The sequence below is a fragment of the Acomys minous genome, assembly GCF_964271855.1.
Source record: "Acomys minous genome assembly, chromosome: 15".
Classification (NCBI taxonomy): domain Eukaryota; kingdom Metazoa; phylum Chordata; class Mammalia; order Rodentia; family Muridae; genus Acomys; species Acomys minous.
Window position 1 is genome coordinate 89,735,028 of NC_140497.1, and position 14,987 is coordinate 89,750,014.

Below are 14,987 nucleotides of genomic sequence, written 5' to 3' on the forward strand. Positions count from 1 at the left end.
TTTTTGTTTTGTTCTGTCTCGGTGTGTAAGTTTTATATTTCATTGTATTATTTTGTTTTACTTTTCCCTTATAAGACTGTCTTCTGAAGAGAGACAGAAAGTGGTGGAACTGGATGCAAGGGAGATGGGTAGGAACTAGAAGGAGCAGAGGGAGGGGAAACCATAGTCAGGATATATCATGTAAGAAAAAAGCTATTACTAATCAAAGGAAAATAAGTAGTAAAAGCATACACGAATACCCCACATGCACCTATGTATGTGTGTATGTATGTACATATGTATGTATATCTATCTATTGTCAGTTTAATGTGTGTGTGTGTGCATATGTGCATGTGTGCATGTGTGCTTGGATCCAAAGTGCCTTTAATTACTAAGGCACCAAACAATATGAGGAATTTAGAGTGTTTTGAGAATTATGGAGCTTTTATAGGCTCCTAGTGAGCTTGTCTTCAGGAGCTAGGATCCTAGAAAACTTAATGGGTATCAAAGCTGTCCCAAACCATTAACTTATCTCAAGAATTCAAAGACTGCATTTCTCACACCACAGAAGGTTAGTTTTAGAAGAAGTGTGTGACAGAATCATAGATGGGGCCTATGAGGGAGCAAAGGAGGGATGAAAAGAGAAGGAAGAGAGGGAGGAAGAGAGGGAGGAAGAGAGGGAGGAAGAGAGGGAGGAAGAGATGGGTAGAGAATGCCTATAGAGCAGGAAGGTTGCATGAAACAGGGCACTGTCGGGCTGCCAGTCTACAGGCTTTTCAAAAGCCTTTCCCAAGAATTAGAGGGAAATACGGGAGGTGGATGTTGGTTAGTCTTGTTGGCCTGACCACAAAATGTCCAAGTCTCCTCTCGGTTTTAGTCAGAAGATACACACAGCCTCTCAGCGGACGTGTTCACTTAGGAGAGACAAACAAATAGAAACCAGAACTTTCTTCCGGCAATCTTGGCCTCCAGTAAGAACATTCTTGAAATTTCTACATGAGTTCCCTTCACTATCAGGCCAGTTTGTCAATGTCCTTGACATTGCTGGCTTTCCCACAACCTTTAAAGTGCCACCAAATACCTGCGACTGAAATAATTTAATGGGTAATATTTACCAAGAACTTTGAAGCATATAAAGTATTATAGAAAAGCGTGCAAAAGATAGTTAGACCTTTCTATTATGGTTTGCTCTCCTAACTATAGCTTTGTACATTTTAAAAATTATCTACCTAATGTGTTACATGAAATAAAGGTGAGAAAACTATGATCATTTTAGATAAATAGGACATGAGTATAAGTTGTGTGGTTTTTTTTCTGAAAATAGTGTTCATACGGTTTGTACGATATTAGTATATTTCAGCTTATTTTTCATTATGCAGAATTTAAAGTTTGAGTATTGTAAAAAAAAAAAATCTAACAACTCCAGAGTTTAGGTTGACATAATTTTAGAGCAACAGTTCCATATTCAAAATTAAGAAAATCTTTTCTTCTTAAAACATGGGCAACTGTTCTAATTAGATTTTCTTGTAATTAAGCTTGAAGGAAAGAAAAGATATATGAAAGCTTGGCTTCATTACAGAAAATACTGTCATTCTTTATATTCAATTATTCCTTAAAATAAGAAGTGCCTAAATTGTCTTCAATTTAGGGTAATGGACAAACTCTGTTTTAGTGTTGTTTCTCTTACATACAAGTCAGAAACTTGGCATGCTGATTATTTTTAAATTTTAATCTCACGAAGGCCCAGTTAGCTCAATTAAAGCAAATTAGAAATGAGGAAATGTAGTCAATAGAAATAGTAATTTAATGTTATCAATTTTAGAAATAGACACGGCAGTGACTTTTCCTCTCTGCCTATCCAGCAAGCGCTCTTCTCAGACTTCTCTAGAAAAACATCTTCCATCCACACAAAGGTCATTCTGTCCATGCAGAGCCTCTTAGGCTGTACCCCAGCAGAGGCCCGGCCAAAGGCGTGATTTGTCGTAGACACAGATTGGTTGAAGCTGGGCCTTTGATCTAAGTTTACCCAACTAAAGGGGATTGTATAATTTGTAAGGATAGACTTGGGTTTCTAAGTATGTACCTCTAAACAGCATACATTTTCCATGTTTAAAAAGCAAAACAAATCTCTAGAGCTTAAGAGTTTAGAACAGAGAAATCTGGTAGAAACAATGGAAAAAGACTCGGTCCCACGAACTTAATTTGAACCCAGCAGCTGTGTTTTCCATCAAGTAATAATGAAGAACATGTGCTTATAAACTATACCTTTGATTGAGCTATACTGCCAGGCGTACACTCAGGAAGCAGAGACAGGCAGATCCCTGAACATTCAAGTCCAGCCTGGTCTTTATAGTGAGTTCCAGGATAGCCAGGGCTACACAGAGAAACCCTGTCTTGAAAAAATCATAAGGTTCTATTAAAATGCACTGGAGAGATGGCTCAGAGGTTAAGAGCACTGACTATTCTTCCAAAGGTCCTGAGTTTAATGCCCAGAAACTGCATGGTGGATCACAGCCATCTATAATGCCATCTGATGCCCTCACCTGGCCTGCAGGTGTACATGTAGGCAGAACACTGTATACATAATATAAATAATAAATAAATCTTTTTTAAAATGTCAAACCACTAGAGGCGTAGTCTTATATAATTGCATGGCCAACAAGCAAACCTCATCTACACAAAGAGTTCTTGTAAACACTCAGAACTGGTACAGATCTACAAACATCTATTGTGTGCTCACTCCTGAGAAGTACAGAATGACCCAAGCACGATGCTTGCTGTTAAAGATTCTGTGGTATATATATTTTAAATAAGATAAATATATGTTTAAAAGGTTCATGTCTTATCACTATCCTTGTATCTTATCATTAAGTATTGTCATTAAATCCTTCAACTATACAAAGGGGTAAAATCAAAACATATGATTGGCTCGGAGAGGGTGACTATTTGATGGTGGACAATTTACCCTTGACATCTGTGATAATGGTTGGATAAGAGTCTATCAGGGGATGGTCACTTGATGGGAAAAATATCAAAATGTTCCTACAGTATTCTGAACATGACCATCCCATACTTAATTTAAAAGACTTAACTCTGCTATTTGTATGTTCTTTTCCCCATTCCAACAAGTACATACTATTTTTCCTCAGTCTGATCATTTCATTCAGAAATTCATTTGAAAACAGTTGCGTGCATACCATTTCAGCCTCCGTCTTATTAGAGGTTTAATTAGTAATTGTCTCATTGAAAAAGTCAGGATCTGCAAAACATCCAGTGGGCCTATCGGGTCAAGACATGGAAGAAAGGATTACAGGCCCATGAACCCGCATGTGGGAAAGGAATTAGTAGATTTATTAAAGTAAGAAGAGAACTGTCTGAGTGTATATTTGAAATTATAGAAGGATTTAAGGAATAAGTCTGAGAAAGTACGCAGTCATAGATAATGAAGAATTTTTAATACAGATCAGGATTTTGATATTTTCTTCACAAAATGGGGAATTCATTGGCTATGTGGGAGTGCTAGAGTATCTTTATATAAACCTCACTAGCATTTGAAGGCTAAGTAGCTGTGGGAAGAAATGGAGTGGAAGACTGGATATAAAATAGTCCTGGGAAGGGGAAGGAAGAGACTTGGGATGGAGAGGAAATGGCAGACTATAAATTTAAGTGCGGTACATCAACAGCCATGGTGGAATATACATGATAGAACAGTGTGTCTTGGTCACAGTATTCTTCTGTGCAATGTACACGATGTGATACTGTGTTTTATTCATAGATTTCTCTACAGTGATATTTCCTTGTTTTTTTATTTTATTTTTTATAAAAAGTAATTATAGAAAAACACTGTATCTCTTGGTATATAAAGCAAAGTCCTTTAAGTGACCTCAAGAGCCTTACAGTCAACCTCCACCATGTGAATATGGCCAAGCAGGATAGAGAAAATTGAGAGACCATGTGGGAGAAAATAGTTGCTGACACTTTGAAAATCAATCTGGCACTCAAAAAATTTGGAATAGGGATACCTCAAGACCCTTGGAATATACCCCAAAGATGCTCCACTACACAAGAACATAACTATGTTCACAGCAGCCTTAATCTTAATAGCCAGAATCTGGCAACAACCTAGATGTCCCTCACTCAAAGAATGGATAAAGTAACTGTGGTATATTTACACTATGGAATACTACTCAGCTATTAAAAACAAGGAAATCTTGAAATATGCAGGCAAAGTGATGGAACTAGAAATGATCATCCTGAGTGAGTCAGCCCAGACCCAGAAATATACACCTGGTATATATTCATTTATAATTGGACACTAGCCCAACATGGATGTCCCCTGAGAGTCTTCATTCAGCAGGGGATTGCGATAGATGCTGAGACTTCCTATTGCGACTCCATGTGAGAGAGGTAAGGGAGAATGGAGAAATAGTAGGACCCAGAGGGCCCAGGAACCCTAAAAGAAGACCATGACAGCTGGCGGATCTGGACCCAGGGAAGTGTGCTCAAACTACTGTACCAAGCAAGGATAATGCATGCAGTAAATCTAGACTCCCTCCCTATTCAGATCTAGCCAATGGACAGTGCATTCTCCACATATGTGTGGAGAGTGGAGAGTGACTCTGACATGAACTCTGGTGCCCCCTATTTGATCACTTCCCCTTGATGGGGAGGCCTAGTAGTACTCAGAGGAAGAGTAAACACACACACTATCAGGATGAGACCTGATAGGCTGTGATCATATGGTGGGGGAAGAGATCCCCTTTTGTCACATGCCTAGGGGAGGGGAATAGGGTGGAAGAGAGGGGGAGGGAGGAATGGGAAGATACAATTGAGGGGATAACAATTTAGATGTAATTTGAATAAATTATTTAAATAAAATTAAAAACAAAAAAGAAAATAGTTGTTGATCCTGATGCAGTGGCACTGCAGAGTAATACAATTTCACATGGCACATGATGGCTTCCCCTAAACTGTTTTTGTGTGTGTGTAAATTTGGTTTTATTATGGGCTGTCTTGTTTTCTCCATCCATGGTGATTAAAAGTTTGTGTGGTACAGTAGTAGTCTGAGTTGACATCTGTGGTCTCTTGGGGTCTGCAATGTTTCTGCCCAGGCCCTTCTGGCTTTTAGAATCTCTGTTGAAAAATCGGGTCTAATTCTGATAGGTCTGCCTTTATATGCAACTCAACCCTTTTGCCCTTGCTGCTTTAAATATTGTTTGTCCTGAACATTTGGTGTTTTGATTAGTATGTGTCTAGAGGATTTTCTTTTCTGGACCAATCTATTTGGTGCTCTGTAAGCTTCTGAAGTAGAATCCTAGCTTGCTGATGGGTTTTGCCTTTCTATGTCTCCTTTTATGTGCTTATGTGCTATGAGTGCTTACTACTCAATCCAAAGTAATGTGCTAACCAATCACAGTTGATAGGCTTCCATTATATATGTAGTTGCTCATGTACAATAAAGTAGATGAAGTCTCACTGGGGGGGGGGGTGCCCAGGTAACAACTTAAATCAAAGTCCATCCTCCAAATGCTCATCTTATCCCCTTTCTCCTTCCCCTATTGGATAACGTCTTTCCATGTCACTGTGCTACTTTCATCTCTTTGTATATAGTCTACCACATTGGGCTGGTTGTCTTTATGAGCATGGGTGGGGAGCTTTTCACTTGACCTTGTGCTAGTGACTACATTACTGTCAATTGCCCAAAGCTCCTCAGAAAGCGATGAAACCTGGTGACATCCACCACTAGTATATGGGTGGCTCCAGTCTCAAGAGTGACAACAACCACGTCATGTGACTACTGTGACTGAGTTTTGGTGTTCCAAGGTTATTCTTAATTGATGTGATAGTGAGTTTCAAATAAAAAATGTTGATGTAGGCAGCGATTTATAATACACTTTGTGTATTCACAAATACTCACAAGAAATTCCTAGATACATCCTTTATTGAATAGCAATGTTATATTAAAGTACTAATATGATACTGAGGAACTACACATAAAATTTTAATTTATCAAGTGGGTTAGTATCTTACTGAGGTAAAATAATATATAAAAATTAGTATCTTAAAATTACACTTCATATATGTATTATATGTATACACACTTATTTAAAGTTAGATGGCATCACAAGTGCTTTATACTGAGTCTGCTTTCCACATTTATGATTCTCATCTTAAAAAATACAAATTTATACCGTTTCTCAAGCTCTTTTTATGCAAATATAATTTTCTGCAGTACTATAATCACAAGATAATCTATACCTAAAAATCAGTATTACTAATTAATGTAGCTCAGGATAAGAATGCATCAAGATAGTTTGATTAATAAGTGAGACTATTCTTGGATTCGGTTTATGAGTATTTTGTTTAGTATTTTTGCATCAATGTTCATTAAAAAATTGGTCTGAACTTCTCTTTATTGGATCTTTGTTATGGGGTTTAGGTGACTGTGACTGTGGCTACATAGTTTGGTAATGGTCCTTCTGTTTCTCTTTTGTGGAATAGTTTGAGGTGTATTGGTATTAGCTATTCTTTGAATGTCTGGTAGAATTCTGCACTGAAACCATCTGACCCTGGCTTTTTTGTCGTTGGGAGACTTTTATTGACTGTTTCTATTTCCTTAGAGGTTAAGTCTCTTTAAATTGTTTACTTGATCTTAATTTAATGTTTGTAAGTGGTATCTATCAAGAAAATCATCCATTTCATCCAAATTTTCCAACTTTGTGGAGTACAGGTTTTTGAAGGTTTAACAAATCTTTTTATTTCCTCAGTGTCTGTTATGTCTCCCTTTTCATTTCTGATTTTGTTAATGTGGATACTACCTTTTAGATAGTTTCACTAAGGGTTCGTTTATCCTGTTTATGTTCTCAAAGAACTAAACCTTGGTTTCATTGATTCTTTATATAGTGCCTTTTGTTTATAATTTATTGATTTCAATCCTAAGCTTGATTACTGTCCCACCTAAAGGAGGGATGTGGGAGTGAAACAGAAATTTCAAAGGTTATAACCACAAACTACAGGCACGAACACTGGGACGTATTTAGAAGGATATACAAAACTTTCCACATCTTGTCTACAGTGCCATTTACAACAGTCTCTTTTAACTTACACATCATGCTTAGCTACAAAAAAACCCAAACCCAAACCAAACCAAACAAAAACCCATAAGACAGTAAAATGGTCAAAACAAAATCAAAACAATCCCACTCCCTAAAGCCAAACCAAATGGAACAATTACAAAAAACCCCTAAAACACCCATAACCCTTACTATGAAATAAAATAATAGCAAACAAAAAACCAAAAAACCACTACAGAGTGTGCAAAGCTAGAGCAAGCATTCAAATCAGACTCATTACATATAGCAGGATATTAGAATTGTAAGACTGTAAAATTTTTCAACAACTATGATTAATATGCTAAGGGCACAGTGGGTAAGCATCATGAGCGAGTAAACAGAGAGATGAAATTCTATGAATACCTAGGAAATGTGTGAGATGAAAATGCTGGTGACATAAGTGAAGAATACTTTTCTTTGACATGCTTCTTGCTGTACTAGCTATCAGTACACTGAGAAAGCAGGCTTGAGGAAACTTCTTGGAAACTTCAAACACTGAAAATCAAAAAGTGAAAGGAAAGACTGAAGTGAACAAAACATCTAAACACTGTGTGAAAATTACAGAGTATTAATATGTGCTTAATGTAGAAAGACTAGGAATCAGAAAAGCATTTGAAATAATCAATGAGAACTTGTCCAACTTGTTATCAGACACTGAGCAACAGACTGAGGATTCATGAAGTACAGAAACACAGAACATATAAATAGCTACATCTTGCATATAATTTTCCGACTACTGAAAATTAAAGAAAAATGCTAGATGCTGGAAGATAAATGAGTGAAGGATTTGCCCCCCAAACTATATGTAGATTATAAACATCCCCGTGTAGCTCATATATGGATTAAAAACAAGAGGGCAAAGAAAGATACACTATGTAAATTATAATCAAATTAAAAAGGGAAAACTTTCATCTCAAACAGAAAGGTCACATGAAGAAACGCAACCAGGTTTAGGAGAGTGCAGACTGCATAGAGTGTCAGTCTCTCAATAGGAGGGACCGTTTAATTTGTGAGCCGATAACAGCACCATCTATAAGAATCAAAACATGAGGATAGCAAGGAGAATAGACACTATGCTGTTATAGCCGCAATCCTGTAATGGACAAGCCGCCATCCATACTCCTGTCAGGAGCCCTTTACCAACGCCCCATCAAGTCACACGTTCAACTCATTGGAGCATCCAGCTAGACTTGGGCAGATTCACTTGATTTGTTTTTGGTGTCTTATTTGGAGTGAAGAGATGCTTGTTCATGCCTCCCACAAAACAGTTATGAAACACTATGGTATATCCACATGCTATTTTGTCCAAAATTCTAGAATGCTCAACAATGAGGGTGAACTCTTGCCCATAGACTATTAGATAAAAATTTTAGTGTAGGTTGACTAACATTGGTACCATTCTGTTGGAGGTTGTTAAAAAGGGAGTGTTGGGAAGTGTACAGGTCAGTACTATGTGGAACATCTTATTCTTTTACTCTTAATTTTGCTACTAGTCTCAAAGTGTTCAAATAATAAAGATCATTGTAAAGTCAAGTCAAAGGGAAAGAGCGTCTGTTTCCCAGGCAATAATATCCTTCTGTGGCATTTATGTTTGCTCCATGTGACTCTGGTCAACAAGTAGGAAAAAACAGATGGTAGAAATTCTTTTCAGCCATTAGGAGGTGGTTGTATGTTTTTCGTGTTGACATTAGTTGTCCCATTGCCATTATTCAGTTAATTACACCCAACCACAAAAGTGCCCTTATATGTGGGCTAGAGTTGGACATTATGCTTTAATCAGTATAGAATAGGATAGCATTTAATGATTAAGAAAAAGCAGTTACAGATTTCATTTCAAAGATTCAACATCAACAAATTTTATTGTAATAAGCAATATACGTTTTTCTTGCATACTATAGAAATTTATATTCATGTACTTCCTAAGAAACAACACAGACCTGCAATTAAATTCATAAGCAATAATAATTATGATCATGTACCAATAGAGTACAAATAGTTGCAGACTTTCTCAAGTTGCATAATTCAGACAAAAAGGTAATCTAATTTTATTTCATTGCTCTCCAACCCTAAAAAAGAACACACAAAACTCAGCACACAGGAGCATTCATAAGCAAGGTCAATGTCGGAAAGTAAGTAGCACCCTTAGCAACTAAAATGATTGTCAATATTTCCACGAAGCTTAAATAGAGCATACATCGCTTTATAAAGGCAATAAAAGTAACTGGTAAGTACCATACAGTTTACCTGATGCTCTTCTCAGGATCTGCATTGCATGTTTAACTCAGGAAATTAAAATGAATCCTTGAAGATAGAAAATCAATGTTGAGTAGGGAAAAGAGTCCAAGGTGCTTTCAACCCTACTGATTGGACTGGTCAGAGAATTACCCTACTACGCCTTAGGCCACATCATACAACACCATGGGACTCTCAGCCATCGAGGTCCATTCATTCATTTCCAAGAGGAATTAGCCTGTGCTGAGCATGAGAGGTGTTATTCTAGAGACAGCCTTGTCCACAAGAAGTTTACAGTCTCGATGGAAAGAAGAGACCTTGGAAACATATTTGAAAGCAGCAGGCAAAGCATGTATTCTCACAGAGGAATTGGGCATTTGCTTTCAACTTTGATAAGCAGCAGACTGTAGCAATTCTAGTGGGTCCTTTTCTGAAGTATTAGGCTGATGTGACACAGCAGCAGGACAGGACCTGAGTGTTTCAGTACCTCAGGAAAGTTTCTTTAAAAAGGAACTCATTACCAAAACAATTTACTCCGTATTTAAGTAAGTCCACATAATGTTTAACTAGGATAAAGATGAAGCAGGCACAACCATGGCTTAAAGTGAAAAACAATCCACCGAATCTCCTTATTTGTCAAGCAAAGCTCCCTTAATTGCTATTTCAGGGAACACCCATATTTACGTTACCATGTGGAGGTTTGTTCAGTGGTAATCAAGACACATAGAGAACAAAATACATTATGTTTCAGTTTGAAATCTTGAATTATACCTTAAGGCATAATTTATAATTAAAACAATTTTACAAATTAACTCTGAAACCCATTGTCTTCAGGAATTCTTTCAAAAAGTAGCTGTGGTTAAAGTAAAGTATTATCTTCTATGTATCTTAACAAGCAATCTTAGTTCCAAATTTTAAAGTTATAATGAGAAAATATTTATTGGAAGCATATGCCATTAACAAGAAAGATAATGTCACAGGTACTGACGCTGTCTCCAGTCACAGTGCCAATGTCAGCTGGTTACACTGCATCCATCTGGTTGAATATAACCAACACTCATCTGCTTGGAGGAGCAGTAAGGTCTCCCACATGTACACAAGATTCTCCTGGACCATGCCAGTTTATAAAAACCTACCCAACAGTGGACCCTACAGTAGACGTCACCAGGGACTACCCAAAACACATAGCTGGTGCTATTTTTTTTTTCCTGCTTTGCCAAAATGACCTCCAAGAGTCACCACTGTTCTTCCAGAGACTTATTTCATTACAAATTATTTTGGGTGTTTGTTGTTGATTTCTGGAGGGATCTGAAAAAGAAGAAACATCTAGAAATGCTATCTGCGCAGGCATAGTAGATGTAAACGGCATTCTCTGGCATCAAAGTTTTAGTTCCACTGATATTGGCTACCCATTAAGTATCTCATTTTACCTGATAGAATCATTATTGTATTTTTCCTAAAATATCTTCCAATTCTTACAGTACTGTATTACTGATGTCCTTATTTTAAATGATGACAATTGTTTAGGAAATGATTGTCTTTAAAAATAATGTCTAGATATTGGCAATGGGGTAATTAAAGTAACACTGATATATTTATTAACATAATACTGGTACCTAGAATGCCTTTTATATCACCATTATATCATATATTGTGCAAAATTTAGTAGTGTAATACTTTGTCTATGACTTACCCAGAATTCTCTAATGTGGCAATGAAATTGTTTAAAAGTTTGACTTTGCAAAGTTTGATTGAAGGAATGCATTTATATTGGCTATGAAGACTTTTAAGTGTGTTTCTAGGAAACTATTTTACTCACTGTATAAAGTCAACATGACTGAAAGCAGGGCTTCTGTAGTAAATAGAAGTAAACACATGTTGGAAATAAGAAGAGGGGTTCTATCGTCAAGCTTGCACTCACTCAGAGCACTGAGCTACATACACGTAAGTCAGTCTGTAAAAGTGGTGAGTGACATCTGGAGCTGCAAACAGCTGTGGTGGGCCTGCATCAGTGGTAGCACTGTATTGCTGACAAAGTGGTGCCAAAGTGAATTCTAATTCCTGGCATCCTGAGGCACTTTTGGAAAATTCCATAAGGCAAGTGCCAAGGAGTAATAGATTTGTTTTGCTAGGTTCTATCAAATCAAATTCAATTATGTAATTTTCCTGCATATGGAAAAATCCCTATTTTAAAGATGCCTTCTAGACTACAAACATCTTTAAAATCTCAGAATTCTGAAGCTTGGAGTTGGAAGGGTGTTTCCTATTTTTGAAGATGTAGTTCAGTCTTGAAATATTGCTTCTGGGAGGCTATACTTGTAAATGACAAAGGAACAAGGGCATCTGTATCACAGATGATGTCATGGGGAAAATGAACAGAGATGGATCTCATCCAACAAGGGGGGATGCATAAGATCTCCAAAGTGTCCAACAAGAGAAGATGACAAAAGCAGTAACAGCTGTGTTCTCCATGAAATAAGGAGCATGCTCAGATGAACTTTAATAGGTACATATATAGGTTATGTTTTCTCAAATAATGAAAACAATATATTGTACTAATAAACCAAGTTACTTTGATCTCAAAAACATTATTTTTTGCTTTCTGGGGCAGTCCTATAAATGGGGTAGCCACTGAAATTCAAACTATCATGTTTGGTAGTAAGTAATTTTTTACTGTTTATATCATAGGTAGCAACAAATATAAGACTAGTTTATGCTATAATAAATAACTTTTTATTCCAATTCAGGGAAATATATTACATTTGAGTCATATCAACACATTACCACTTATATGAGAAAAGGCTTATGAAAACACTTTAGCTATTATGTAATTATCATTGTTTGAGGTAATTTGAACTGATAAGAGAAGCAGGCAGCTTGGTATCATGTTGCCCGTATAGACAAGGCAATTGCTGATGGAAACATCATGAAGCATAATACAGGCTGAGGCTTGGTCTAATTTCCAGTATAACGTTTACACCTTTGTATCTATGTCTTACCATGTGAATTTGGAAGTTGAGTGAGCACCCCAGGGACTCCTTCTGCTTTTAGATAAACCTAGGTTTAAACTTTGGTCTGACAATATATTATTTTTAACATTAGAGAAATTTCCTGAGTGTGTGTGTGTGTGTGTGTGTGTGTGTGTGTGTGTGTGTGTGTAAGAGGGAGAGAAGAGGGGGGGGAGAGAGGGAGGGAGGGAGGGAGAGTGAGAGAGAGAGAGTGAGAGAGAGAGAGAGAGAGAGAGAGAGAGAGAGAGAGAGAGAGAGAGAGAGTCACAAGTAGGGTTTGTTCTTTTATATAGCCCATGACAGGTAAGCAATGGCATCACATGTAGGCAGACTGAAGAAGAATCCTAACATTGCTACCTTTTCCTATAATTAAAAAATGAGGAACATTAAATTGTTTTTATATAAGGTAAGTTAAAGTATATATAAGGTTTATTAAGTGAGATTGGGAGAGAAGGAAAAGGGGAGGGGTACGAGAGAGAGAGAGAGAGAGAGAGAGAGAGAGAGAGAGAGAGAGAGAGAGAGAGAGAGAGAGAGAGATTTGATAATATCAAGTTAATGACGTTGAGTATGGCTTTGGTTTAATTATAAAAAGGCATTATGTAGACAAAATGCACGTCTGAGCTGCTTCTCTACTTTGCATTCTCCCATTGATTCAAGCCAAATATTTGGGATAATTTATTTTGTTAAAGGTTGAAAATAGTCTAAATATAAGTTTTTCTTTCATAAGGCATTTTTGGATAAAATGTAATTTCTACTATAACATCTCTATAAAATTACATTTATGCTCTTTTTTATATTCTTGATGGTCAGGTAGGACTAGGAGCAAGTGAGTAGGTAAGTTCTGTCTTTACAACACACTTTTGAACATCTCAAACTGAATTGTTTCACTTATGTTTTATGTTACTCGTGTCTGGGTGGAACATGTGGCCAGTTAGTGAAGGTTGTAGGAACACTGAACAAATGGGGAAACTCTATACATCATTGAGATTATACTGAGAAAACATCATGTCTTGAATGTGATACATATCCTACCCAATGGCCTCTTCAAAAAGACCCAGAGAGAAGAATAGGCCAGAACAAGCCCGTACCCACTTATCTGTCTATGGATGATGAAGAAATAGTTAAGGTTAAATGGGAAAAAAGGGGGGGGGGGAGTTTAACCAGCAACCACAAAATATGTAAACTAGCTAGTGCTCAGGGACTCTGGGTACTCTAGTCCCTTTTGTACAATTTTGATATGATAAATGGAGCTCAATGGGATTTTAATGGTAACAACTTAGTTTCTTATCTTGAACATTTAAAATCTGTTTTTCTTGGAGACAGGGATGTATTCATCCCTAAAGCTGCAGACAAGGGTGCTACCTGCCTTTCCTCCTCTACTTATGCAATTAGATAGGAACACATGCTTTAGGCCAGTAGTCTTTCCTCAGTCTTTGAAAGATTTCATTTAAGCAACAAGTGTTTCAACAGGTGCAGTGGACTGGGGAAGGCAAAGAAGCAGATTAGTTTCTATTATGCTTTTGTTGCTTATTCAAGTGAGTTATGCCTTAATTTTGAATACGTCTGTTATAAATATACATACTTATCATGTCACAGTTCATCATGGCTCTACACGCAAGGTCATGTGCTGGGCAACCCTTCCAAACCCTTAAAGAAAACCAATTCAATAACCATTAAGGCAACTGAAAAGCACCAAAGGAAATGCAGCTTGGTTTTGGTTTACATCATTAGCAAGTGAGAAAACTAAATCTCTTTCCAAGGAGAAAGAAAAGCATTGGAATCCTCTTCCAGCATCATCTGACAGTGGGCACCAGAGGACACAGACACTGACTGCAAGCCCCACCCCACTGCCCTACTGGTCCTCTCCTCCTGCAGTCTGATATGTATATTATTTTAAAAGGTATGTTATATGTATATTATTTCAAAGAGTGCAAGGCATTCTTGCTGGAAGTGTTTATGACTGACAACAATGATTTCTTCTGACAAACAGAAGTGAGTATGAATGAAGTAATCATACTAAAAAGCTGTTAAAGACTGGGAGGAACTAAGTTAAAATAAAAGTAAAATGGTACCACATACCATCCTGATTCATTCCTCTTCTATATTGGCACATTTTGTTTTCAATTAGATAATTGGAAAGTATAAATATTTTCATATTCAAAAGAGCAAATGTTAAATGAAAAAACCCAAATGTTATCTTACTCCCTACATATGAACATATGAACATATGAAACACATTTGAAGCAATGTCTAAATGTTATTTGTGAAACAAATCTTTAACGTTGACTGCCATAAAAGTATGATGTTTAGGAAGAACTCCTAAGAAATAAGAATAGCACCCATCTCAACTGCAAAGAGGAGGAGGAGGAGAAAGAAAGAAAAGGAGGAGGAGGAGGAGAAGGAGCAGGAGGAGCAAGGAAGAAGAGGAGGAGGAGGAGGGGTGCACGGTAAGAGTTGCATCACTTCAATAATAAAACACTAAGATCTTTCTATTATCATAAAATTAAACAAGACTTATAAGAATAATTAGTCTTTGTTTATATGTATACACTAGGAAATCACAGATCTCTCAGAGTGCCTTAAGAATGATTCTGAATTCCAGATACTTTTACGAAAGAAAATGAGAAAAATGCTAAACTAACCTAAGCAACAACTC